The sequence below is a fragment of the Giraffa tippelskirchi genome, chromosome 3 (genome assembly GCF_054371585.1).
Source record: "Giraffa tippelskirchi isolate mGirTip1 chromosome 3, T2T-mGirTip1v1.2.pri, whole genome shotgun sequence".
In the NCBI taxonomy this organism is placed as follows: Eukaryota; Metazoa; Chordata; class Mammalia; order Artiodactyla; family Giraffidae; genus Giraffa; species Giraffa tippelskirchi.
The window spans coordinates 132,443,668-132,468,446 of record NC_137277.1 but is presented as its reverse complement, the minus strand read 5'-3'; the positions used below and the strand labels follow the sequence as shown (position 1 = coordinate 132,468,446).

The 24,779-nt window shown below is 51.4% G+C and overlaps 1 protein-coding gene across 4 annotated transcripts in view; it reads right to left on the bottom strand.

Annotated features, from left to right (window-relative positions):
* Positions 1 to 24,779, bottom strand: part of GLI2 (GLI family zinc finger 2) — a 256,391-nt gene that overhangs the window by 114,647 nt on the left and 116,965 nt on the right. The window contains exon 1 of one of the 4 annotated variants that reach the window (XM_081576001.1): positions 10,564 to 10,658. The exons of the other annotated variants lie outside the window; for them this stretch is intronic. The gene's annotated coding sequence lies outside the window, so the exon portion shown is untranslated. Of the gene's footprint in view, positions 1 to 10,563; positions 10,659 to 24,779 lie in introns of those variants that run through there. 4 annotated transcript variants of the gene reach the window in all.

Sequence of the window (24,779 nt, the reverse complement as noted above, 5' to 3'; positions counted from 1 at the left end):
CCATCACTCCATGGGAAATAGATGGGGAAACAGTGGAAACAGTGTCAGACTTTATTTTTTTGGGCTCCAGAATCACTGCTGATGGTGACTGCAGCCATGAAATTAAAAGACGCTTACTCCTTGGAAGGAAGGTTATGGCCAACCTAGATAGCATATTTAAAAGCAGAGACATTACTTTGCCAACAAAAGTCCGTCTAGTCAAGGCTATGGTTTTTCCAGTGGTCATGTATGGATGTGAGAGTTGGACGGTGAAGAAAGCTGAGCACCAAACAATTGATGCTTTTGAACTGTGGTGTTGGAGAAGACTCTTAAAAGTCCCTTGGACTGCAAGGAGATCCAACCAGTCCATCCTAAAGGAGATCAATCCTGGGTGTTCATTGGAAGGACTGATGTTGAAGCTGAAACTCCAATACTTTGGCCACCTCATGCAAAGAGCTGACTCATTGGAAAAGACCCTGATGCTGGGTAGGATTGGGGGCGGGAGGAGAAGGGGATGACAGAGGATGAGATGGTTGGATGGCATCACTGACTCAATGGACATGGGTTTGGGTAAACTCCGGGAGTTGGTGATGGACAGAGAGGCCTGGCGTGCTGCAATTCATGGGGTCGCAAAGAGTCGGACATGACTGAGCGACTGAACTGAACTGATGTTTTATCTATTCTTTAGAAAACTGGGACCATCCTTTTCTTCGTTTGGTGAAGTTTCCTGCCCTTTGGTTGTGTGTAGTAAGTCTTCCCCCAAGCTGCCATCTCTCTTAACTTCATTTACAGCATCTTTTTCCCATAAAAGTTTACTGTGTCACTGATGGCACCAATTTACTTTGATTTGCCTCAGAAATCAGATGAAACAGAGGTAGCAGAGAGGCACCGATGGACAGACAGATACGTGGTCCAGGAGAGGAACACGATCATGGCAGAATCGGGTCGGAATTTTCTTTTAGCTCTGCTGAATGTCTGAAAATCAAAATTTGAAAATTTTGAAAATGTATTGAAAATTCCTAATAAAAATGTCAGGGAAGAAGTATGCATTTCTGATACAGTCAAGCATATCCATCTTATCCTTTAAGGCTTTCACATTTGTGTCTTGTGTAAGGCTTCCCATGGCAGCCAAAGTGTTGGGATGAATAGAGAAGTTCACTTACACAACCTGAATTTTTTTTTAAAAAATAGAAGGAGTTATGAATTTAATTTCTCTCTCTCTCTAACCCATTGTCTTAATTCTACCAACAAAACCATTATCATTCTCTACTGATTTCAATAGACATCCTTGTTAAAAACAGGCTAACCCCGCAATTCTACATTTCTGTCTTTCTGGACCTTCATTCTGATGCAATGCTCTGCTATAATCACTCCAGCTCTATATCTCAAAGGGCAGCCCTCCCACTCCCATCACTGTCTTCCTTCCCAGAACAGTCCTGGCTCTGTGGGATGAGTTCCTCTTCCATGTGAATTTTACAATCAACTTGGAGAATTCCATTAGAATCCTCCCAGGATTTGTATCATGACTAACTGTACAGAATTCATAGGTAATAACACCGGCTTCCCTGGTAGCTCAAATGATTAAGAGTCTGCCTGTGATGTGGGAGACCCAGGTTCGATCCCTGGGTTGGGAAGATCTCCTGGAGAAGGAAATGGCAACCCATTCCAGTATTCTTGCCTGGAAAATCCCATGAACGAAAGAGCCTGGAGGGCTACAATCCATGGGGTCACAAAGAGTTGGGACACAACTGAGAGACTAACACACACCAACACAGGTAAGGTTGTGAGGACAAGAAAAAAGATGGTGTCTGTAAAGGGCTTGGGCCATGGCTAGTGGATCATAAATAGGGGCAGCTAGTATTATTAGTTGTTGTTGTTACAAGCTGGGAAGTTTCACCCGGGACATGGTGCATGTATCATGGTTCTTCTAATCCAAGGATACATTCTCTCTCTCTTCAAAATTTTTTATTGAAGTATAGTTGATTTTCAATATCATGTAAGTTTCAGGTCTACAGCACAGAAATTCAGTTATATATACATATATATGATGCATACATATATAATATATATGTCTATTCTTTTTCAGATCGTTTCCCTAATAGGCTATTACAAAATATTGAGTAGAGTTCCCTTTGCTATACAGCAGGTCCTTGTTGGTTATTTATTTTATGTACAGCAGTATGTCCATCTAATCAAAGCTTTGGTTTTTCCAGTAGTCATGTATCAGTGTGAGAGTTGGACTATAAAGAAAGCTGAGCACCGAAGAATTGATGCTTTTGAACTGTGGTGTTGGAGAAGACTCTTGAGAGTCCCCTGGACCGCAGAGATCCAACTAGTCAATCCTAAAGGAAATCAGTCCTGAATATTCATTGCAAGGACTGATGTTGAAGCTGAAACTCCAATACTTTGGACACCTGATGGGAAGAACTGACTCATTGGAAAAGACCCTGATGCTGGGAAAGATTGAAGGCAGGAGGAGAAGGGGACAACAGAGGATGAGATGGTTGGATGGCATCACCAACTCAATGTACATGAGTTTGAGTAAGCTCCAGGAGTTGGTGATGGACAGGGAAGCCTGGCGTGCTGCAGTCCATGGGGTTGCAAAGAGTTGGACATGACTGAACATGAGCAACTGAACTGAACTGAAGTGACAGCAGTATGTATCTGTTAATCCCAGCCTCCTAATTTAAGCCCCCTCCATTTCCCCTTTGGTAACCATAAGTTTGTTTTGTGTGTCCGTGAGTCCCTTTCTGGTTTTTTTAAAATGTATTTATTTTTAATTTCAGGATAATTGCTTTGCAATGTTGTGTTGGTTTCTGCCATACATCAACATGAATCAGGTATAGGTATACATATGCCCCCTCCCTCTTGAACCTCCCTCTCATCTCCCGTTCCATCCCATCACTCTAGATTGTCACAGAGCACTGGGTTGCACTCCTTCCCTTTCAGTTTGGAAATAAGTTCACTTGTGTCTTTTTTTTCCCGATTCGATTTCACATAAAAATGATATCACATGATATTTGTTTTACTCTGTTTGGCTTGAAAATTGTTTTCAAACTCCTCCAAAGCCCCTCCCCTTCCTCATCTGGGCCACTTGCCTTTCATATGACTTCCCTCCAATTGAGAAGCACCTCGGCTACTCTGGTACCCAGAGCACAAGTCCCTGCGATCCTTCCTGAGGCTTCCCCCCAGATTTGGTCCAGTTCCCCTGGTCCCTGAGCCCACTCTGCCTGTCGAGCCACCTGCAGATGCTCACTCGGCCTCCACTCTGATCAGATGCCATGTGCCACCGGGGGTAGCGCCTGCCTACACCCAGGTTCCTGATCCTGTCGAGCCACCTGCAGATGCTCACTCGGCCTCTACTCTGATCAGATGCCATATTCCACCAGGGGTAGCGCCTGCCTACACCCAGGTTCCTGATCAACAGGAGCCCCTGTGAGTACAAAGTCAACTGCCAAGCTCGGCTCGAAAACCACCACCAGCCGCCCTGCCACCTCAGACGCAGCACAGCCCCAAACCACAGTCAAGCCTCCTAACGCCGACAAGAGTGGGTGCCCCCATCCACCTGATGGATGAGGAAACAGGCCTATTTCAGGCTGAATGGGGAGAAATCTGGGACCCAGGTCTACCTGTCCCCCTGGCCCTCCCCCAGCCACATTACACTGAGTGATTGCTGGCCCCAGGGCCATCAGTCCCAGGAACAAACTTCCCAAATGAAAGTCACCTCCAGGCACACCCTTGACTGAACTGAGGTTCCCAGGCACCCAACCCCCGCTGTGTCCTCACTGCAGCTTCTCCCAGCACCACCCTCCAAACTCCTTTTTCTTCTTTGCACAGACAGCAGCTGCCACAGCATGCAGCTGTTGACAAACTAGTCAGCATCCTGCCGAGGCATCTTTCCAAGCCGCCCGCGTCCTCCTGAGCAGAGAGATACCTCATTAGCGTGCTATATTTCAGCCCCGAGAAAACAATGCACGCCAAGAGACCATAAACAACCAGTACAAATGCTACAGGTCGTGGATGATGGATGCCGCCCATGGGTGTTCGACGTGGGCCCTGCTTACACAGACAGGAGTGCAGCCACTTCCGGGCACATCCATCTTTTCCCCAAACACTGACGCAGGGAGAAGTTGGCACAGCCTTGCTCCACATACATGGGGCCATGGCTCCCACCCACCCACCACAAGCCTCTCTCCTGATGGGTGATCTATGCTGCTCTCTGATGATTCTCAGTATCTCCAAATCCTTACCATTCTACTTTGGCTACTGGGTCTTTTGATTATTATCCTAACTTTTCCCCTCCTTGCTCCAGGTCCAGAAATCCTTCTCCCTGAAAAATAAAGTTTCAGAACACCACAGCCAGTTTTTGAAAAGGGCTGGCCAGCCAGACGAGCAATCAGGCCAACGCCAAGGCAAACAGGGGCCCTCGCACAGACCTACAGAGCCCGCACAGAGTAGGCTCTGTTGGCCTGAGGGGTGGTTCTGGAAGAGTGGCCATGTCGTCACTCTGGCCTTTCAGGTGCCAGTAGGGACCATGGTCTGAGGCCAGAAGTGCTCTGGGGTGAGGACAGGCAGGACCTGGGGGCTTTCCCATGTGGCTAGACCCTGGGGCAGCAGCTCCCTCCTGGACCAGCCTCTGGACAAAGAAGTTGATCTGGGTGAGGTGCTGAGCTGGCTGAAGACCCCAGGCGTCTACACCAGAGGTGACCGAGGAGGTATGAAATGTTCTCAGCAGTTACACACCCTGCACATAAGCAAGGTTTGACATCAGTTCCATCATAAGGTAATGGGGAGAAAGATGCAGCCAAATGCTCAGAGGAGGAGCATTGTCCCAGGGAGCCTTTGACCGCTCTAGGGACGCTTATGGCCCAGCCTCAGCTGGGGAGGCCACAAACACTTTCTAGGCATTAAAAAGGGGACCAGAGCATTAAGATCCCTGAGGATCCCAAGGCTCTCTCAGAGGATCCACAAAGCCAAACTATCTTTATCTTTTACTACAACGTTATCTTTTTCTCTCTTGCTCTCTCATAAGTGGACAGTGGTGGTTCCCAGAGGCTACAGAACAGATCAAATGCAGAAAACATATGAAAAAGCTACCTTCTATAAGACCAGACAGTTAAGAGGTATGTGAAGTTGAAAAACAAGGTCATTCTTCTCATTTTTTTTTGTTTTGGAAAATATTTTTCCTAAAAATGGCTTGTTTTCCCTAACTTGAAGTGGCTTTGTAACTATTATCTTAAGATGAGTTGAAAATATCTTTCACATTTTTCAGCTGGAATTTTGAAAATGGTAAATATCGATAGATACAACACTTCTGAAAAACCTCTTTGGAGTTCTCCATAATTTTTAAGAGCATAAAGGATTGAGAACAGCAGCGGTAGAATTTTAATGACAAGGGATGGTGAAGTGGGCAGGATGCCCTGGCTGGTGAAAAGGTTCCAAAGCAGGCAATACAATACAATCTCATTTTGTTAAAAAAAAAAAAAAAAGAAGATAGATGTACGTGTATAATATGTGGACACAGAAGGAAATGCAAGCACATGGTCCAAGATTTCACCACGGGCTCTGTCTGGGTGGTGGTGTGGAGGGAGGGATTCCTCTGCACCTGCCATTCACATATGTTACTACTACAATCAAATCAAGTGAATAATTCATGTTTAAGGTTTAGCCTCCCCTTTTCAGAAAAGCCCACGGAAGAGTAAATTGAACAAATAACATTCTGAGCCCTTCCTCTGGTCTGAGTACCATGCTAAGGGTTCAAGAGACATGAGTATCAAATCTCAATGATGCTTATGGGCTATCAGCCTCATCTTATAGAAGAGAACCTGAAGGTCAGAGCAAGATTGAGCATCTTGTCCATGGTCACATAAACACGAGGGGACACACAGCCAGGACTCTGATCTGGGCTGGTTGGTCTGCAGAAGCCTGTGTTCCTGACCACTGGACCACACTGGCTAGGTGGCCTTCCCTTGGTTCTCCAGCCTCGAGAAGAGTCTGCATGCCAGGGTCTCTGCCCACCCTTCCTTGGCTCTGATGGCATGGGCCCTCTCACTCTGCCCCATGGAATTCAGCTCTGGTGGACAAGGACCCAGCTCTCTTCTGAGCATCCTGAAGCCTTCGTGTCCACTTCCAGATCAGGCAGCGGCTATCAAACAGGGCCAGCAGATACAGCAACACCTCAGCAGGGGTCCAGCCATACTACTCCATCCCTCAGAAGCTCATCCCAAGTCAGAACACAAATGCAGACTCTGAGGCTGGACCACCAGGCCAGAAGTGAGGTCACGGCCCCAGGGACCCCCAGGCACAGATCTTCAACTCCAGCTTCTTGACTGCCCCATGTGGGCTTGGAGCAGGTCACAGGGCGGGTGTCACAGTCTGAGGTCATGTCGCTGCCACCTGCTCCAGCCTGCTGACCCGGGTCATCAGCCACCCACCGCTGACCGCCTGGCACAAGGACAAACTCTGTACTCCGTTCCTGCCTCAGCAGGCGGCTCCCTATCTCCTTCGACCCCGGCAGAGTGTGAAGACCCTGAGCCCCCCCCCGCCCCGGTGCCCCCTGGGAAGGGTCCGAATTCTCCGCTGGTTTCTGAATGGCTGTGCTTGCCGTGGGAGTTGAAAAACATAATAAATGGGCTCGGCTCCATGTGCAGCACCTAATTTGCAATAATATTGAAGTCTCCAACAATAACTCATTTACTCTTATAATAAATATATAAAAAAAAGACAAATTGCTACATTGAACATGCATTTTCTTCACTGCAAGTAGCTGCGACCCCAGGGAGAAAGCCCTGTGCTGCTAACTAATAGTAAATCCTTTGGAAAATCATGTGTCATAATGATGGACAACCAGGGAAGGGGTGTTAAATAGATTTAGAGGTTAGCGACTCTAACAAGAACAAAAGCCGTCCTGTACAAACTGCACCTTGAGAAGAGTGCAGATTGGATGTGCTTAGCACTCACCTTTGGACAGCCAGGTACACAGAGGGACAGAAAAGTTTCTGTCCTGGGTGGGTGTGGCTGGCCGGGTGTCAGGACAGAGTTGGGGGGGAGGGGAGAGGAGATGGGGAGGCCTAGGCCAGGATCTCCAGCCCTGCAAGGACCCCTGGAGGGAGGGTTTCCAAAAAGCCAGCCCCTTCTGTGCATTTGGAAGGCAAATGCTCACAAAGCACCCATCACGCCCAGCTCAGTGTAGGCACGGGGGATGCAGCCCCTCTCACTGGGATAAGGAAGGTTCCCAGGGGTGTCGGCATCAGGGCCCCTGCGGAAGCTTGGTGGCCATGGCCTGGAGGAAGGGCCTGAGGGAAGAGCTGCCTTGTTCTCCTAGCTCACTAGTTCAAGACTAGTACAGTCATGAGTCACTCTTTCCCATCTATTCCTCCAAGTCCTGGCATTTGCCATCTTCAATTTGGGAGTCCTGACTTCCAGGACAGGGCTTGACAGCCTTGTCCCAGATCCCAAGTGGTCTTTCCAACCATCTCTTATTGAACTTCCGTTTGTGCGCTGGCACGGGGCCCAGCCCAGAGAGTTGGTGCCTGATGGCCATTTACTGAACTGAAAGGGTGGACATGGGTCACATTTACTGCATGCCTGCTGGCTGCTGGCTCTGTAGGAGGCTCCATAGGAAAGGGAAGTTTCAAGGGGTCGGCTAACAGCCATCTGGAAGCTCTGGGGCTCCTGGCACTCAGCTCCAATCAGGGGCCGGGTGGCCCTCTAGCAGGAGCAGGGTCTGAAGCTGGCATGTGGCACAGCCCTTGGGAGGGGCAGAGACACCCATGCAATCTCACCACAGGGGTCACCTGCTGCCGACTTTATACCCTGCCCTCCACTGCAGGGCTAGTACTAAATGGATACAACTACAGATCAGTGTCACCTGCAAAGCTCAAGTTCTGGTTGACGTCATTGAGAATCACACCTTGACCGGGGTCCATCCCACTCCAAACAACTTCACCAATTCCCTACGAGACCCAAGCCAAGTTTCTCCCTTCTCCCAGGACTCAGTTGCCTCAGCTATAAAATGGTGAGGGAGTTACCTAGACACTACACAGACCGTCACAGTTTTTCTCCCATTCATTCATTCATTCATTCAGCCAATGATGGAAAAGTTTTCCACTTAAACTGATAGAAGTAATCCACAGTTATGAAATAACTCACTGAGACAGGGGCAATTCTGTGAAAACAAGGCTGCAAACCAAACTGAGCTTTCCGCTCCCCGCCCCCAAGAACATCAGTGTCTCAAGCACCAACCAACACTTGAAGGCTCTGTACTCCAGTGTTAGTTAAAATACACTGATGCCACTTAGACGTTTGATAGACTTTGCTTTAAAACTCAACACCACCCACTAGTCCAACATTTTTATACATATTAGAAACTGGGGACATATCCAAAAATGTCTTAGAAAGAGAAACAAACTACAAGTCAAATGGAGAGAGCCATGGACCCCCTGCAGTCTGGAGCCCAGGAGGGGACATCCCTTGACCTTTGAGAACAGGCTTGCCTGCAGTTCCTTCCTCACTCCATTTCTCCAACTTCAAAATACAAGCACATAGATTTGCTTTCATTGATGCTTTATGCCTTTGGGACTGCCAAACTGTTCCTTTGTTGGCTTCTAGCATCTCCCTTCTGGAAACCTTTCTATAGTTTAAACAACACTGCCTGGTGATTGATGACTATTTTGCGACTGCTATCAGTTTACTATTTTAACCAATACATCATAAATCAGGAAGAGGAATGCCAGGTCCAACTGGAGAGTGTAGCTTTCACTCATTACCTGGGAGGATTATAGCCATTTCATAAAATCCATTATCTAGGGAAAGGATCCTATTGGCGGGGGGCAGCAAAATTCATTTCATGCTTCAAAAGTTTGTGATGGGGCTGGCTAGGAAAAAAAAACCTTAAATTGTTTGGAAGGTAGGGATCATGATTTGTTTAAAAACCACAAATGGGCAAGACTGAGCTGTGTCCATTATACTGAATGGCACTTTGTACTCAAATGCCCAGGGCCTTGGCCCCCTGACCGTAGTCCACCCCCAACTCACCAACAGCTGGCCAGAGGAAGCGCCCTCCCCACCCAGCTCCAGGCCAGGCCATGCTCATCTCTGCCAGGCCCTGTCTTGGTCCCCTCCAAGGCCATCCGTCCCATCCCTCCAGCCCTGTCTCAGCACGGCAGCAAGAGAGAGATTTTTCCACACAACAATCAGGTGTGTCCTTCTGCTGCCCTGAGGATCAGGAGGGGTCCTAATTCTCAGTGCCTGTGATATCAGGGGGCCCATCTCCTCTCTCATCTCATCCCCACCCTTCCCTGGTCCCTCACCACATTCCAGGGACAGTGACTTTTCCTCTCTCCTCCTGCCCCCTCATAGGGCGATGACATGCGGCTCCCTCTGCCTGGGAAGGTTTCTCTTTATAACACAGAGAAGCATATTTCCAGCTGACAGCAGCTGTTCCCCTACGTCCACTACGCGCAGGTTTCCAACACTTCTCCTTTAGCACAAGCAGACTCTAATTTGACATGGTGGGGTCGTGTCACCACTTCCCCAAAGTCACCTGCCAAGAAGACCTTACCTCCCTCTGTAACTCTCTGTTTCCAACTAGCAAAGGGGAGAACACAGATGTCCCAGGGACCGGCCCAAACAAGGATGGGGGTTGAGGAGGGCCTCTGTCCCTCCTTGGCCCTCCCCTAAGACTGTGAGTTCCTCTACACCAGGGAGGCACTCCCAAGGCCTCAGGGGCACCATCACCCCCACTGGGACAAGTTCCCCACTTTCAGGACCCCTGGGGGCTTCTTTCCTGGGGACCTGAAGGCCAAGCCAAGTAAGGACTTGTTGGAAGCCAGAAGAAGGAAGAATCAAAAGGATGTTTAAAAGAGACAATGAAAGAGTCTTCCAGATTTTGCCAAGCCTCGAGAACATTCCTTCTGAATACGATTTTGTTTTCTCCTCTCCTCAATTCAACTTTTCCCAAATTCATTCCTCATGCGAACACAGTGTCTTCCCCAGGGAAGGTTGGCTTTAACACACACATGTTTTTCTAAGTAACTCGGAGCTGAGGCTCCGCAGACAATAAAGATTCTTGTCTGCGAATCCTCCTTGCCGCTAAGACCACCAGGGAATTGCAGTGGTGAAGGCTGAGCTCCCAGACTTCCCGATTCGCCAGATCTCAGAAGAAGCTCCCAGTTCAAAGTTCTCATGGGCACCCGGAGAGTTTCAGGGGCTGTCTGTCCGGGAGGAGGAGCTGGGAAGAAATCCTGCAACTGACGATGTGAATTTGCCTCCCACTCAATCCCTGACAACCTCTTCCTTCCCTTCCCCAAGCAGGAGTCACTTCACTTTCTTTCGAATTCTGTTCTCTCTCTCGTGCCTCCCCACCCCCGACCCCAGCTCTTTTCATTCCCGCCCCCACCTCTCCCCCTACCTCCCCCAGCCAGCTTCCCCCTGGCTGGGCCCTACTCATGCTCCCAACTTCAAACTTGGAGCGCGGCGACGCGGCAGCAGAACCTGCAGGCCAGGCCTGTGCAAACAAGAGCAGCCACCTCCTCATTTCCACTTGAAGCGTCGCGGGAAAGCGGTCTTTCTCCTTCAACTTACCCAGCGCGGCCAAAAGGGAGGGAGGAGGAATGCCACCCGCCCGGAGGGGCGGCCGTGCGGGGGAGGGTGCCGCCGGGCGGGCGAGAGGCCGCCGGAGCCTCGGGATGGAGCAGCGGGAGGGAACATCAAGTGGCCGCCGGGAGGGAGGCGGGGCGCATGAATCATTGATGACCGGCGCTCGCTCCCTCGTTCGGGGGGGGGTTTAAGAACGCGGCTAATCTAAAGGCCGGCTGGACTGGGGGATCCGGCTGCCGCTGCGGGCAGCGTGTTCACCTCCCTACAGGGAACGTTTCTGGCCTGGGAACTGAAGCACCTTCCTGCTGGGAGAAGCTGCCTGTCCGCCGGTCCTCCACGGGGCTGGGCTGTCCCGGGGCAAGGGTCTGGAGCCGGGGGTGGGGGTGGGGGGCCGCAGTGCCTCAAGCTCTCTGCTCTGCAGCCCCCAGTGAGGGAGAAGGAGCTGGCTGGGACCTCAGGGGTCCATCCGGACCCGGAGGACGAAGGGGAAACGGAGTCCAGGAAAGGGAAGGTGACTTGCTCAATGACCCCAGGCCACTGTCCCCAGGGAATCTCTGGAAGATTCCCTGGCCCTGTGTGGACACTGAGAGCCACAGAGCTAGGGAGCAGAGGCCTGCAGAGTGGCCCTTCACAGGCAGGGGTCACGGATAATGTGACCCCAAGCCAACTGGCAGAAATGACACATACAAACTCTGTATGTCTTTTGAGTGTGGAAGTCTCCCCAGGCTACGGAAACTCACCCTTCTTCTCTCATTTCCCTTCCATAGGGAGGGGGGCCATGGCAATTACCTTGGGTCAAGTAGTGCCCATCAAACACAGCTTGTGGACCTGACAGGGGAGGTCGGCCAGGACCACTGATCTACAAAGCCTCCACCTTGCTCCCGCACCACTTTTGCCAGGTGCCGAACTGGTGGAAGAATTCTGCATTTTCTGCTCACAGAGGGGAGGGGCCTACTGGGGTGGGAAGTGGTCAGTACCGTTGTCATCTTCAGCCCTTTTACCCCCAAGGACATTCTGTACCCTTTCTCCCATTTGATCTCAAGGCATCATGAAAATGAAAGGTGGCCATTCTGTCCCCAAAGGGAGAGCCTGCCTTAATGGGATTAACAGAAATACAAGAGGCTAGAAATTCACCCCAGAAATGGAAAGGAACAGTGGTGGGGGGCGGGGAGGGGGGAGGAGAAGGGTGTGATGACGAGGAGGGAGGCTTCTGAACCATCTACCCCTCCCCACACCCTGACCCTTTGAGGTCACACTCCTCTAAAGAGGAGTCCCCAATTCCACGTCGCCACAGAGACCCACTGAGTGTGGCCAACATCAGCCCTGCCCCCACCCTCCAAATTCTCCCACTTAAGCTGTCAGGAGGAGCACACCTGGAGGCTCCCAAAACAAGACAGCTTCCTACAGAGGGGGCAGAGTCTGTGGAACCCACTCCTAAGTCAGGAAGGCAGCCCAGGCCTCCACGGTCCTCCCTGGGATCTTGAAGGAACTGTGTGCAGAAACACCAAGTGCATCCTTCACTCAAAGTCCTGGCAGTGCTGCCCATGGGCACGAGGCACCAGACTGGATGCGGCCCGCCTGCCCATCACCATCACCCCTGTCCCACTTTTGACCTGCCCAGGGCACACTGCCAGCTTCTGGCCCCAGAAACAGAGCCCCCAGCGAGGCCCCACACTCAGAAGGGGCTCCACCCACAGGACCTGGGCATCACTGGGGCCTCTGGATCCCAGGTCAGCACCATTCAGGCCTGCTCACTTCCTCCACACTCCAAACAGCAAGGCTGGAGCTGAGTCAAGGCTACTTCCTGGGATAGGAGGGTGCGGAGGAGACGGCCAAACCAGATGGGACGGGTGGAGATGCAAAGGGTCAGAGGTTTGTCTTGGTTGATTACACAAAAAGCTCATCCTCAAACCTCCTGGGTCAGCAAAATGAAAAAGCAGGCCCCTTCTTGGGTGGTACGGCCTCAGATGGCACCACAGAGCCCACAAAAAAAAAAAAAAAGGAAAGTGACCCAAACTTAGCCTCAGCCTTGGGGGAGCACAAGGTCTGGGGGAGGGGTGGGAGGCTGCAGGCCAGAGCCTCTCCTGGTGGCGAGGACCACGCAGCCTGCTGTGGTGCAGGTGGGCTCCGGGGCTCCTCCCCACACAGTTGAGAACTGGCCTAGCAGCTACTTGCTCTCAGTCATCCAGGGAGATGCTTCCTGACTTAAGGCATGTGGCTGTCTGGAGCCTCCCAAATCGCTACAATTATGCCTCTAAACTTTCTAGAAGCTCAAGCTGGATTTATACAGCCCGCCCCACCCCCAACCCTACTCAGAGGCGGAAGTGAGGTGGCCCGGGGGGACAGGACCACAGGATGTCATCATCCTTCCGTCCCCTTGGGCCAGAATGAGACAGCTCCCGGCCCAACCATGGACACCCCACAAAAAGAGCTCCTCTCTGGGCCCCACAACCATCTCCAGTTAGCCCTTCCCAAGGTGTTTGCCCTCCTGTTCAGACCTTCCACATGCAGTAGTAAGCTGGTTCTCTTCCACCAAGCTTAAGGGAGCTTTAAGAAATGTCCTCCTGTGACTTACAAATGCCCTGTGCGTGCGAGTCGGGTCTGACTCTTTGCGACCCTACAGACTGTAGCCCGCCAGGCTCCTCTGTCCATGGAATTCTCCAGAGAAGAACACTGGAGTGGGTTGCCCTGCCCTCCTCCAGGGGATCTTCCCAACCCAGGGATCAAACCCAAGTCTCACATCTCCTGCATTGGCACGCAGGTTCTTTACCACTAGCACCATCTGGGAAGCCCAGAAAGAGCAAAAGCCATTTTGTGTCTAATAGCCAGCTCAGGGACATGAGGGTAGTAGAATCTCCTCCAGGAAGTCCACCATCTACGACTCTCTCTCTCTCTTTCCCCTAGACATATAAACACACCAGGGTTAGCAGAGAACAGGACTCATAGGCTCAGAGGATCATTTCAAGCTGCCTTGGCCCCAAGGAAGCCATACTAGAGAGGGCAGGTGGAAAACAGACATAGCGTGGCAACAAAGCCATGGAGGAGGACCACAGCAGCTCCCTCAGGTCCCCAACTGGTCTGTCCCCACTCCACCCTCAGGGAGCATCCCACTTAGACACGGGTTTCTCCACATCCTGGAAACGTGGCCCCAGCAAAGCCCTGTAGTTGATGGCCAAATCGAGTGACCACCCTTGGAAAGCTGTCTACCTCTCTGGTCGCCCCTACAAATGGGCCATTTAGCTGATAAGCTGGCCTTCTCACTGAACTAATGTGCCCGCAGGCCCAGCACAGTCTCCCTCCTGCCCTTGCAACCCTGCCTCTTCTGAGCACCAGCCTTCCTGACTGGGCTCCCCTAGCCTCATCCTCTCCGGGCTTATCTTTGCCTTTGTGAGACAGGACACATCAGACCCTTGATTTTATTCTGGATCCAGGCTGTTCCCACTTAACAAATAAGCTGTGTTCCCCAAGTTCAGCATTTTGCAAACCAATGATTTGGACCCCAGATGCATTTTTCCATAGTGAATAATGTGTGAGTGGGTTTCCAGGTGACCCACAATGTGCTGGGAAACTGCATAACTACAGTTAAAACTTCTATTTAAAGATACAGTCCCTAGGGAAAGATAAATATATGATATCGCTTATATGAGGAATCTAAAAAAAAAAAGGTACAAAAGAACCTATTTACAAAACAGAAATGGAGTCACAGATATAAAAAATACACTTATGGTTATCAAAGGGGAAGGAGTAGGGTGGGATAAGCTGGGAGAGTGGATTGACATATACACACTACTGTACATACAATAGATAACTAATAAGGACCTACTGTTTAGCACGGGGAACCCTACTCAGTACTCTGTAATGGCCTATGTAGGAAAGAAACTGAAAGTGGATATATGTATACATATAACTGAATCACTTTGCTGCACATCTCAAACTAATACGACACTGCAAATCAACTATACTCTAATAAATATTAATTTTAAAAAATTAAAAATACAATACAATCCTCATAATGAAGCAAACTGGAAGCATACTAAGCATTTGATTACAACAGATTACAGATCTGTGTGTTATGTCTGTTGCATCCTAGGGCTTAAAGCAAAGCATCATCAGGGCAGACAAGGCTGGAATGGACTCCACAGCCAGGGCTGGTCCTCTTGGGGTGCTGGGGAAGGGGCGGGCACTGGTGGCACACAATCCTTCACTGGGGGCAGTGTGGCCACTGGCCAGGGCTGCAGCGGGCTGGGTGTGGAGTGGGCAGCAGTTGTCTTTGAGAGCCCTTCTTACGGGACCTCAAAGCAGGCCCCATGCTCCCAGGGTCTCCCAAGGCCTCTTTCAGGCCCCTCAATGGACACATCCTCTTCTCACTGCCCTGCTGACCTGAGGAAAGGAGGTCAAGTTGTGAGTAATCTAAGCCAGGTCCTCCAATGGTTCAGTCACAGCGAAGACTGTTCCCAGGGCTCCCATCATCTTATAACCCGAGGAAGCAGATGCTGTAAACACCAGTGGAAACAGCTGGAACGTGGCAGAGCCCACGGCCAGCTGTGTGGCCATGGCTGCTCCTGTGATGCTCTCATATCTCAGACCCACAGGCAACTGATGAGGGTACGGCCACCTCCCACTTCCCCAGGGTTGCCGGAGACCCCCCTCGTTCACCCAGAATCACGGAGCGCCTGCTCAACATGTGCACAGTGGAACTATTGAGCAAGATGCTACAGGTCTCCTTAAAAGCTCAGTCCCCACCTGCCAGGCCAGGCATGCCTGGCCAGCTCACCGGGATGCCAGGTGCTCCTGGTGGACCCACAGCCCCTGCCAAGGGCTTCCAGCTCTCACAGCTGATCCATCCCACGGGAGAGGCAGCCAGGCAGACACTGCTCAGCATATCTTGCAGATAAGGAAACAAGGGTGTCTGAAATCCCCCGGCTGGTGCTGGTGCGGGGACAGGACAGATAGAACCCAGGACTCCCGGGAGCTCCTGGAGAGCGAGGACTGCCGTGTCTCCAGTGCCCGACAGGAAGCCTGGCACAGGGCGAGGGCTGGCAGCGTGGCGGGTGAACTGCATCCTGCTGTTAGGAGGCATCTCCCATGCAGGCATGCATTCATCCCACAAACATTTAGCAAATGCCTTTGGGGCCAGCGCTCACCCGAAGTGCATTCCAGGTCTCCTTGGGGGCCTCCTTCATAGACATTTGGGCTCGCTGAGCCTTTCCTTCATCAAGAGTCCCAGGCCTGGGGGGCCTGGCTTCCCTCTGCTTACCCCCCAACCCCGGTCAAGGCACAGGTAAGCAGGGGACTTTGAACTAGAGAAACCAGGGGAAAGTGGCCACAGAGAACTCCCCAAGTGCTGCAGCCCCCAGACTAAGGGACTATCTGGCCTCCTCCCCTTTGTCATCACACAGCAGGTCATCTGTCTTGGCCTGCCCAAGACAGACACTTTTTCTGACTTGTTTCTTTTGGGAAAAGAGGAAGAAAAGACACACATGGGGCCACTTCACCCCTTCCGTGGTGGCTGTGCGTCTCCATGCTCCTCCTCCCCATCTCAGGTGGCTCACCCCTCAGATGTATAATGAATCAGGCACTCTCTCATTAATAAAAAATGACAAGCGATCAGCTCATTGAAATCCGCAGAGCTGGCGGAGCCTGCAGACACAATCCCTACCTAGCTCTGCGATTCCACTGTGGTCCAGCGGTAATGAGTCTGTAGGGTAGACAGGCCAGCTCGTGAGCCTCTTAGCACTTGCCATGCAGGCAACCAAGTCACCTTTTCAAGTTGGGCAGTTCAATGCCCACAGGTTAAGGCCTTTTTCATCTGTATTAACAAAGGGGCTCAGCTCAGCAGGCTCTCACACACCCAAGGTCAGGGAGGTGGGAGGGCACCGCTGGGGCTGTGGAGAGTCCGTCCCACCATGGCATCAGCAATTCACCATGTCCACTTCCCCCAGGGGGCCCAAGACCCAGCCGGACTTAGAGACTAAAACATGAGACTGACTTTTTTGTCTTCAAAAGCAAGGAAGTGAACCAAAGGACTTGACAGGAGCCCAGGTGGCTATAGCACAGCTGGCCCCGCCACAGGCCTGTTATCAGGACCATCTCCCAGTTCTTGTCACTTTGAGCTGAATCACAGGCCAGGCCTGCCAGGACTTTGGGTGTTTTATACTCACTTCAGCACTCATTACACACGGGACCTACACCCACTGCAGTGTTTTTACAGGCATCCTTGGAGTCTGGCAGGATCGTGGTGCCTTGAACACAGGCAGCCCTGGGATGGCAAGCAGAGCAGAGGGATCTAGCATCTTAATTCATCACCCATCACCCATCACTGAACAATAAACCACAGTTTTATTGCTGGGGGCACAGGTCTTGGAGGTCCAAGATTTTAAGGGTCTGGTGGTCCAGCCCTCAGCTTCAGTCACCATCATTTACATGGGTTACATCACAACCACCAGTACTGCACATTTCCTGCCTGTGAGCGTTGCATCAGGGTAATGAAATCAGCTCCAATGTTCACAACAATCCTGTAAGGTAGGGACACTGACCCCTACAGTATTAGAAGTCGGGTAATTTTTCTGAGGCCCCACAGAACCGAATTACTGAGCCCAACTCCCTCCTCATCCCCTGTGTCTAGCACCTCCACTGCTCTAGAACCATCAGTGACTACCTATTAACAATGGAGTTGAGCCCAGGCTGTATGATGAGCCCCTGCCTGCACACAATGGAATCTTCCACCGAACCTTCTCCCAAGGCAAAAACAGGTTCCCTCCAGACCCTTCACACATCTCTGACCCACCAGGACAGCTGTCTGAAATGCCCACTCCGGGTCCCTCCACACAGCTCAGCCACTCATCCTTCACACCAAAGTACCCCTTCCCCACTCCAGGTAACAGTGACCACTGGTGAGTCCCAATCCCAGAGTCCTGACTTTGGGCCAAGTCCAAGGGGAGCCCTTACTTTTTCTATTTTTTTAAAATTTTTATTGGGGTTTAGTTGCTTTATAATGTTGTATTAGTTTCTGCTGTACAGCAAAGTAAATCAGTTATACGTATACATATAGCCCCTCTTTTTGGATTTCTTTCCTATTTAGGGAGTATAGTTCCCTGAGCTCTACAGTGGGTTCTCATTAGTTATGTTTTATATACAATAGTGTACAGATGTCAATCCCAATCTCCCAATTCATCCCACCCCTTCTTTCCCAAGGGGAGCCTTTTAGATCTTCTGTCAATGACACTGACACAGGGAGCTCCAGGGCCTGGGCCAGACCTGGAGTGAGTCTGAAGACTAGGATGAAGGCAGGGAGAGGATGAGGGACCCCACTATGCAGATGAAGGAGCCCAGGTGAGGCAAGGGGGGACACAGCGTGCCACACAGTTCCATGATGGCACTGGGACCAAAGTCATGCCTTGCAGCATCTTGCAGTGTGAAGGAGACAGAAATTCCTGGCCACGGGTGGACTGTAGATCAGGAAGTAAGTCTGGACACAGCCCTGGTCCACAACCACTGATCCACCTGGGGAACCTTAACAAACGCCCCCAACCTCTTGAGTTTCCTCTCCAAGCCCATCCATCTTCCATCCTGCAGCCAAGGGAGGACACGTGCCTGCCCAGCCACTGTGATGACCTCTGGGAGCAGACAGGGCGGGGCGAGGCCTGCTTTTCTATATAGGCTTCAGGACTGTTTACACACATTCTGGAAAGCAGGCATAACTCTTTAATAACAAAAAAGGAGGTTCCTCTGTAGGGTTGTTTGCTGTGAGGCTTAGCTGTCTTCATTCACTCACTCACTCTTTGCACACAGTCTCCCAGCTCTGGTTTCAGGAAACAACCCCTTCCTACAAAAGGGGAGGGGGCCACATTTGGTGCACATGACATTCCAAGACCAAGGAAGGATCAAGTGGAGAAAGCTCTGGATTCTCTCAGGCAGGAGGCCCTGGCTTCTACTTTTACAATCAACTCAGTATATGACCTCAGGATGGTCCCTCCCCTCCCCAGGGCTTCACCTGTAAAAAGGAAAAAAGCCTCTTCCATCTCTGACATTGCCAGATGTTTGGGGAGGGCCCCAGAAAATATCAAGTAATTGGAGGTTGCCCAGCCCCAGGCAACCTCCTTTAAGAGACGATGAAGAGCATCTTTGTAATGAAGCTATTAGCCAGGTCATCTTGGGGCTCGGGGAGGCGACGCCCCACCCGGCTGTGCCTTGGCAAAGCCCAGCCAGGACTAAGTCTCGTGCGCAGGCACTGCCGGGGCAAGACTGCTCCAGTCCTGTCCCAGCCTGGAACACGCAGGAGACAATCCATTGCAAAACCCATGCCTCAGGGAGGAGTCTGCCCTACATTAAGAAACACTTTCCAAATGAGATAATTATTTAATAGGTAATAAGTGGAGTCGGGAGGGGTAGAGGGAATTCGGTTGATTAAAAGCCTGCGGCCCCCGGCGTTGTGTGCCTCCCCCAGGGTTAAGCCTCCCCCTTCACCTCCTGATGTCTTCTGAGTCCGAGCTCACCACCATCACTGCCCAGGTACCCAGTGAGAAGCAGCCCACTGGCTACTGAGCTGCATGGGAGCCCAAGGTGGAGGGCCCACACAAGGCGTCAGGCAGAACCCAAGCCCTCCAGTCACTCAGCACTTGTGTCTTTCCCCATCCTGCCGAGGGGACACTAAGACCCAAGAGGGAAAACAGTAGGATGCAAGCAGAAAAGGGTGGAGACAGGAGAGGGAGTGCCAAGAAACATCCAAGACTGCCCATTGTGGGTCACAGCTTGGCCCCGGCCCGGGAGTCCTGCATCCTCAGAAAGCTTCATCTGGCTCTGCCCATCCCAACAAGGTGGAGGTGGGGGTGTCAAGGGAGGCCTTAACCAGTCTTTGAATCTACGGACATGGGAGAGGGGAAGGCATCACCCACCACCCACATGCAGGTACCATGTGGAATACAAACATACCCATTTACTTGCACAGATTGTTTATATCTTATTTCTTGACAGTAAAGACACTGAGCCTCAGGGAGGTTAAGTGACTCACTGAAGGTCATCATCCCTGGGAATCAATTCCACCCTCATCTGACTCCAAAATGCAACATGCTCTGTACCACCACCCTGCCCTGAGCCCCAGCAAGTATGAACTTCCTTTCCACCCCAGCTACTCTAGAAAGATGCCCAGGCAACCTTAGTCTCGAGGAATTTAAGTGTCTGCAGTAATGCTTCCATCAACCCTCTAAAGATGCTCTGAGTGACTGCTCTGGGGATAGCACCAAGAGAATTAGAAGCAACCATGACTCTGAATGAAGGGGCTTACAGTCTCTGAGGGTTTGCAAAGAGAAACAAGTAGAATCATAAGAAAATGGTAAGGACAGTTTGCAAGGGCCACGGGTCATGATCAGGCTGTAACTGCAAAAAAATATATATATATTATATATATATATATATATATATATATATATATATATAAAAACAGTAAAGGTGTGGTTGTCCACTGGGGGCTATAATGAGGTGCGAACTGCAAGGAAATGGTGAGAACATAGCAGGTGATCAATAAAAAAATGAGCTGGGTAGATGGGTGGGTGGTTGGGTGGATGGGTAGGTTGCTGGATTGATGGATGGATGTGGGGGGTGGATAGATGGATAGATTGATGGGTGGGTGGATGGATGGATGAGTAGATGGATAGAGGAAAGGGTGAATGGATGAATGGAGGGAGGGAGGGAGAGATAGGTGAATGCATGGATGGATGCAGGGATGGGTGAATAGATGGATGAGTGGATGGATAGAGGGAAGGATGAATGGATGGATGAATGGATGGAGGGAGGGAGAGATGAATGAAAAAATGGATGGAGGGACGGGTGGATGGAGGGCTGGGTGAATGGATGAATGGCGAGATGGGTAAATGGATGGAGGGATGGGTGGATGGATGGGTGAATGGATGGAGAGATGGGTTAATGGATGGATGGGTGAATGAATGGATGGATGAAGAGATGGGTGAATGGATGGAGAGGTGAATGGGTGAGTTGATAGATGGATGGATGGAGGGAGCGATGGGTGAATGGATAGATGGATGAATGAATGGATGGATAAGTAAATAGATGAATGGATGGGTGAATGGATGGAGGGACGGGTGAATGGATTGAGGGATAAATGGATGGATGGGTGAATCGATGGAGGGATGGGTGAATTGATGGATGGATAGATGGAAGGATGGAGGGATGGGTGAATGGATGGATGGAGGAATGGGTGAATGGATGGATGGATGGATGGATGGGGGTGTAGATGGACAGAGTTCTATAATCAGGGCATTTCCTCTTTTCTGTCTCTACCTCTCATCTCTACGTGACTCCTCTTTTTCCTTTCCTCCATAGACACTCAACTTAGATCTTGATCTTTTGCAGGTGCCCACAGAGGAAGGACAGTGGCTTCAGAGACTAAGATTCTCAGCCCTGTTCATCTAAGAGAACATACATCATGAAGCCTTCCCCTGGTCTTCAGACTAGAACAGCCAAAAGGCCTAGAGGAATGAACTTTTCCTCTCAGCATCCCCACCACCCACACTCTCCTGCCATCCTCCACAAGCCCACAGCTCATGCTTCCGCCTGTCCAGGCAGCAACCCCCTGGACATAAATCAGAGGGCCCCTGGGTCTGTTTCAACTCAAAGAGGGCCACTCCCCTGGGCCTGAAAATGAGCCAGGTCCACCAACAGTCCCAGTCACCCATCAGGGGCTTATTTGTCTGGATTTTTATCCCATTCCAGCAACACGAGGCTTCTTCATATGCCCTGGAGGAACAAGGAATGCACTGGACAGTCAACAGAAGCAACCAGGAAACACTCTGGAAGAATATTGGGAGAGTGCGGGGGAGGGCAGGCAGGGCTTGGACGGTACCCTGGAGCTCAGAGGGTCCCTGGAGCTCAGAGGATTCTTGGTGTTGTGGGGGTGTCCTGTGGGCAGTCAGGCCAGCTCCCTCACACAGTAGCCAGTCCCAGGCCAAAGCCAGCCAGGCACTATACAGCCTAAGGGCAGCAGAGACCAAGGGGAGCGGGGGGGTCCACTTTAGAACGAAGCCCCTAACTGACCAAATTTCTCCCCAGCCCAACTTACTCTCCATGGGCCATCCTGCCTTCTGGCTCAGGAGCTGCCTTCCAAAGCCTGACACATGTGGGCAGCCCAAATCCCGGCCTGGGGCCTTGCAGGATGGAGCTGGAAAGGCTCAGCCGTGGGTGATGAGATGGGTGACGGTCTCAGCTCAGACTCTAGATGCAGCCACTAGAGCCCACATCAGCATCTATTTGAGATGCTGGAGGCAGGCACTGCTATATCCTTGAACACTCCTGGGCACCAACACCAGAGGACCCCCAAGGAAGAAAAGGGGGCAGAAATGGAGAGGAGCCCATTCATCGAGTTTCTTGGGCTGAAGTGGCAGAAAAGTGAGGACAGACAGTAGGGAGAACTTAGCATTGGCATCAGTGGCCCAGGCTGAGTTCAAGTTGTGCAGACAGGTTCAAGTGACCCGCCTCCCTGACCCTCAATTTCCCCCTTTTGTAAAATGCAGACAAGAGTGATGACGTAGCTGACTTTCCATAATGAGCTTAATGGAACACACGCCATAACAAGTGGAAGGGTGCTCCTCCTCCTCTCTCAGCGCCCATGATACCCTCGCAAGAGGCTAACCCATCTTTCCACAACCACACTGAGCACAGTGCACAGCCCCCAGGGGCACAGCTGGTAGAGGCTAGCTGTTCCATGGAACAGCAAAGGCCCTGACACCCTGCTGAGGCATATGAGGTGCTGAGGACCAGTGATGGCAGTGATGGTGCAAAGGTCATCTCCCCACTGGGACATCTGTATTCCAAGCCAAAGGAATGAACTTCTAATGGTGGAATTCCAGGCTTCAGCCCCACGTGGGGCTGGAGAGGGGCGGGCAGGAAAGGTGTCGGTGGGCACGGAAGCCTTCCTCACGCCAACCATGGAAAAGCTGTCTCTTCTGTCTGTGTGTGCGAGTGACCCTGCCTCAGAGACGCCGGCCCTGGCTCCCAGTGCCATCCCTCCATCCCATGTTGACTTTATTGGTGCCCACAGAGCATGTCACCCAAGGCTGGAGTGACAAGGGATGGGGGGCGGGGCTTGCTCAGAGTGAGCAGGGGAGGATTCCAGCACCTCCTCTGGCCTGAAATGGCCCCAGCCAGGCCCAGAGCAGAGCTGGCCCACGAACAGGGTGGGGAGCATGCTCGTCACACAGGAAACGACTCTCACACGCCTGTCCCTGCCTGACATCAGCCTGGGTGGAATAGGGATGGCAGACCCCGTGTGTCCTTCTCTGCTGGGATTCCCTTCAAGAATCCAAGCTCGAGATTTGCTACCAAGTCAACAGTGGCTCAGTGGTAAAGAATGCGCTTGCAATGCAGGAGATTTTCCCAATCCCTGGGTTGGGAAGATCCCCTGGAGAAGGGAATGGCAACCCACTCCAGTATTCCTACCTGGAGAAGTTCATGGACAGAGGACCCTGGCGGGCTACAGTCCACGGGGTCCCAAGAGTAGGACATGACTTATCAACTAAACCACCAGACCACCAAGTGTATTTCATGCCGGCAAATGTCATCTAGGCTGTAATCCCAGAGCTGCCCCAGGGTCTTACCCACTCACTCTGGGTCTGGGGCTGCTTCCTCTTAGCCTGAAGTTCAAAGCTCCCCTGGCCCTGCCCTGACCTGCCTTTCCAGTCTCAGCTCAGGCTTGAGCCAAGAAGAGTATTTCTCCAAGATGTGATGATCTCCCACCCAACCAGCCTGCCCCTCCCCCTGGACATCTCCACTTCCTCCCCGTGGGCTTCTGCTCCTCCTTGCCTGGCCCCAGTGGGATTCTCGGCAAACAGGCTTCCTAAGCTCCATCACAGCTCTCTGCCCTCCAACGTCATCTCCTCTGAGAGGCCTTCCCTGATCACTCTCTCCTGCCTTGTTCTGTATACCTCCTTCCCAGCAGCTCTTGCTGAAATGGTCTCATGTGTGTTTACTGTTATCTGTTATGTGTGTTATTAAACATGTCTCACCTGTTTATTGTCTATCCCTCCCCACCCCCACTGCCTCCAAGGGCACAGGAGCTCCGTGGACGTAGGCACCACAATGGTTTAGCCTGCTGCCCACAGCCTGGCGGGCACTAGCCACCCTCTTCCAGGAAGGCCTCCATGGTAGGGTCTCCCACTCTGCCTTGACTCACGCTTAGTTCCCAAGGGCAAGGGCAAGGACCCAGCCTGCCTCACCTGTGGGTCCTCCCAGGACATAAAGAGCTCCAAAGGATTCCAAGGCAGACCTGCATTCCAGAGGAGCCGGGTGCCCAAGCCAAAAGTGACCGTGTCCACTAGACCTCCCCAAGTACAAGGCCACGACCATTCCATTGGCTCTGAACTTGCCCAGGCCCACTGGCAGTATGTCTGCATATCTGTTTCCCCAAGGAATAACCCAAACAGAGCAAAATAACAGAACTGAAAAGTCCCCACTTGAGAGGTCACTTCAACCCAGGCCCAGATGGACTTCATCAATGGGCTCAAGCCAGTGGGTCCACAGCCCAGCCGGGCTTCCCTGAGTAGACCCCAAAAGGATCCTGCTGAAAACCATGACCCATTTCATACTGCTTCAGTTTAATTTTCATGATTCTTTTTCTTAACTTAAAAAAATTTTTGCATACAATGGGAAAAAAAAAGCAAATAGCACAGAAAGGCTTATGAACACTGACATCCCCCACCATGGTCTGGAGGCATCTATCTGCTTTGAACTTTTTAAACTTTCTCTACTTTTAACTCCCCTGACAGCTACCTGATCCTTATAAGGAATATATTAAAACACCATGTTTTGGTTCTTTAATCGCATGAGCTCAGTGTTTGATCAGTTTTCTCCATGGAGGAAAACTTGATTCGCTGAAGCCCCCCAACCAGGCACAGGACCATGGATGAGGCCACTCTTTCCTCCCCGTATAGTGATGGCTCACCTGCTATTCCTCCAGGTGTGTAGCCTGTCTACTGATGCCTTTCCCCAGCTCCCCAGGTCCTCCACCCCTGGTTCCTTCTGCACACATGCAGGAGGTGGCCACAGCGTAAACCTTGCATCACTCTCTTTGGGGGGCTCCCTGCTGGGGTCCCAGGTCTTCCCTTCCTTCACCTACTCCCTTATCAGAGGATCTTTAAGGAACTAAGAAAGAGGTGTGGAAGGTAAAAGCTCTGAGTCCTTCCTTCATGACT